The 4010-nt window shown below is 38.7% G+C and overlaps 1 pseudogene; it reads right to left on the reverse strand.

Moving 5' to 3' along the window:
- Nucleotides 1-1971: 1971 nt before the first annotated feature.
- Nucleotides 1972-2253, reverse strand: LOC133756580 (large ribosomal subunit protein eL43-like; annotated as a pseudogene).
- Nucleotides 2254-4010: the final 1757 nt, after the last annotated feature.

A 4010-nucleotide genomic window follows, 5' to 3' on the forward strand; every position in this document is an offset into this window, starting at 1 on the left:
TAAGTATTTGAGGTTTTGGATATATTAATTAACTTGATTGTGATAACTACAGTATATGTATTTTCACAATATACACAAGTCAAAATACCATATTATACACCTAAAACATATGTAATCCTGTCTATCATTTACCTCAATAAAGATGGAAAAATTTTAAATATTCTCAAATTTTGCTTACACACACACACATACACAAAGGGAAAAGTGATTGTTAAAAGCAAACATTCTATGATATACAGTGATTGCAATCATCAAATCAGAAAATATTTTAAGAATGGGATAATCTAATACCTAACTTAGCTTTAAATTATCATTATTACAATAATCATAAAATGTGTATCTTTAATAAAAATAATTTCTGTGTATGTCTTCTAAGAGTAAAACATTGTAGAATTTGTTCTAGGTAGCCTAATAAATAAGTTTTATTATTTATATGCCAAATATTTATTATTTAATAAATTAATTAGATTGATGCTATAAGCAAACTAAAAGACAGGGAACATCCCCCCAAAATATTGAATAGTTAATCTTACAACTGTAATTAATTATTCTCTCTTCCACCAGCAATAAAACAGTTGGGCTAATTGTCAACTCCTAGTTGTGACTATAAAGACATGCCATATGCGTTAAGAGCAAGCTTAGTTTTTGATTCTCTGTAGGGGTAACTGGAGAAATGGCAGATGAATTTAGCTAATCCAGCAGTAGCAAGTCATTAAACTGAAAGTTTTTGTTTTTTTTAAGTGCCCATACCACTAATTTATCCACTGGAAATTACCAATTCATTTTTCTAAGGTATTACCCTAGGGCACAAATAAATCACTTGGGAAGTTTAAAGTTATAGGATAGATTCCTGGACACAGTAAAACTGATTACGAAGATCAGGTGCAAGGCCTAGAATCTACAAACTAATAGTCATCTCTGATGACTCTGATATTCTAAGAAACATAAGACTAAAACACAAATAATCAGCAGTTCCTAAAGTGATTAAAAAAAATACAGCAGTAATCAGTAATAGTGTGTCCATATTGAAGCCTGCTATCTTTCATAAGGAATGATAGCCAAACAGTCCAAGACTATTACCTCTTGAGAATAAACCCACCGGCCAGCACTGTGGCTCAACAGGCTAATCCTCCGCATAGCAGTGCCGGCACACCAGGTTCTAGTCCCGCTCGGGGCACCGGATTCTGTCCCGGTTGCCCCTCTTCCAGGCCAGCTCTGTGCTGTGGCCCAGGAGTGCAGTGGAGGATGGCCCAAGTCCTTGGCCCCTGCACCCGCACGGGAGACCAGACCTGGCTCCTGGCTTCAGATCAGCGTGGTGCACTGGCCACAGCGGCCGTTGAAAGGTGAACCAATGGTAAAGGAAGACCTTTCTCTCTGTCTCTCTCTCTCTCTCACTGTCCACTCTGCCTGTCTAAAAAAAAAAAAAGAATAAATCCATAAAAATCCAAATGGGTTTACCTATGGTGAGTTAATTTCAATTAGTTTAAAAAACAGGTTATTATTTTTAAAAAAGGCACTAACCCAGACTCTGAAACCAACTAAACCAAATAAATACTGTCACAACTGTGAGACTGGTACAACTATGAGATTGATACAGCAGCCTCACTGGCAAGAAATGGAGTCCATCACTGTTTTTCAGCAGTTCTGGAGAAAAAGGATGATTTTATAATAGTTATATGTAACTTGACTTCATTGAGCAGATCTTAATATTAATGAGCCCAGTAAAAGGAAACAACTTATCTATACTTTTAATATGTCATTATATTAAACATGACCTGTTTCCTTCCATTTAACAATATTTAGGTTTAATAATTTTTCCTCTGAATTTTCCCCAACCTGACATATCCAGTCTCCTTTACATGATGGAAGAGGAAAACATAGCAACTTTTCTTAAAACCCTATCTTTTTTTGTTGTTGTTATAAAAATTCACCCATTTATTATAGGCTATTGATGTCTCAAAGATGAAACCTCTACAGGTCTTTCAATTCTTTCATTCCTCTGATTGCAGACTTCACTGTGACAGTGGAAGTGGTATTATATGTCCAGGCACCACCAGATACTGTTTTCATGCAGTAACCACAGTGCCAGATTCCCATGGCTGGTCTCTTCATCTTAATTTTGCTGCAGAAGGAGCAAGTATACTTGGCATGCTGGCTGATTTAAATTTTCTTCACCATTTTGCAGAAGGAGGCACCATAGTGGGTCCTGTATTTTTTTACCCACGATCCTGACCTCCTGGTACATTTAGCCATATCGCCACCACCTAGGTCCCAGCCCAGAGAAAGAAAACCCTATCTTTTCTTTTTTCTTTTTCTTTTTTTTTTTTTTTTTTGACAGGCAGAGTGGACAGTGAAAGAGAGAGACAGAAAGGTCTTCCCTTTTGCCGTTGGTTCACCCCGCAGTGGCCCGCAAATGCGCTGTGGCCAGCACACTGCGCTGATCCAAAGCTGGGAGCCAGGTGCTTCTCCTGGTCTCCCATGTGGGTGTAGGGCCCAAGTACTTGGGCCATCCTGCACTGCACTCCCGGGCCACAGCACAGAGCTGGCCTGGAATAGGGGCAACCAGGACAGAATCCAGTGCCCCGACCGGGACTAGAACCGGGGGTGCCGGCGCTGCAGGCGGAGGATTAGCCTATTGAGCCATGGCACCAGCCACCCTATCTTTTCTAAACATCAAATGTATCACTGATTTCTCTACACATGTATTAAATGATCTTCTGGTGCTTTGAATATCAAAGATATTATTTCTTTTTCAAGATATGACATCTTGAATAATCCATTTTCTCTAAGCTTGCCATATATTACTTCCCTCCAGGGAGTCAGTACCTGTCATCTTTAAGGTAATCACAATATTCAAATGTTGTTTACCAAGGTAAACCCAATGTCTTAACTAAATTCTTTCATTTTGTATATAGGAAAGTGACTGGTTTTTGTGCTATCATTGAAACTAAGAGATGTTCATTTAAATATACAGTAATAGATTTCTAAAATCTACGTTTTGTAAAAAGAAATTAATTTCCTCTGAAAATTGAGAACAGCAATAATTAGTCCTCCCTTAAGAAAAACACTTCCTGTTGCTTTATGATACTGCTTCCCTTTGGATATGTGCTAGGAAAGTTATGTTTCCTGTAAGGGTTATAAATGTTTTCTTGTAAATTTATGACTGTTAAGTACATAATTAAGTGAACACTCATCATTCCTACTGATAGCTCTCAGTAAGAGACTTCTATATGCAAAGCCCTATAGAGGGTGGAGCTGCAAAGAAAGTTCAGGCATTGAATTTCCAAATAAATGACACTTTTTTTTTTTTTTTGACAGGTAGAGTTATGGACAGTGAGAGAGAGAGACAGAGAGAAAGGTCTTCCTTCTGTTGGTTCACTCCCCAAATGGCCGCCACGGCCAGCGCTGCGCCGATCAGAAGCCAGGAGCCAGATGCTTCTTCCTGGTCTCCCATGTGGGTGCAGGGGCCCAAGCACTTGGACCATCCTCCACTGCCCTCCCGGGCCACAGCAGAGAGCTGCACTGGAAGAGGAGCAACTGGGACTAGAACCCGGCGTCCATATGGGAGGCTGGCGCCACAGGCAGAGGATTCACCAAGTGAGCCACGGTGCCGTCCCCAAATAAATGACACTTCTTACATTATATGCTCCAGGACCTGGTGATGTGGATGTCTGCCCTTCCATATCTGTTCTACCAGAACAGTAAAAATAGAGCTAACCCTCATATAAAAAAAAAAAGTGACTAATACAGTATCAGTGGCCCATAAATTTGTAATTTCTCTTTTTTTTTTTTTTTCAAAAATAGTAATAGGTCATTTATGTTTTGGCTATCCTGAGCTATCCAACACAAGGATACTTCAAAAAGTTCATGGAAATAGAATTTAAAATAGATTTTTTAGGAAGGAGGAAGAATCTACTTTATTTTACCTTTTAATTCAGAAAACAGATACATTCAAATATTTGTAATTCTATCAGACTAGCTTTTGTGAAAAAAGGAGTCTAAAATACATC

The sequence above is a fragment of the Lepus europaeus genome, chromosome 3 (genome assembly GCF_033115175.1).
Source record: "Lepus europaeus isolate LE1 chromosome 3, mLepTim1.pri, whole genome shotgun sequence".
Classification (NCBI taxonomy): Eukaryota; Metazoa; Chordata; class Mammalia; order Lagomorpha; family Leporidae; genus Lepus; species Lepus europaeus.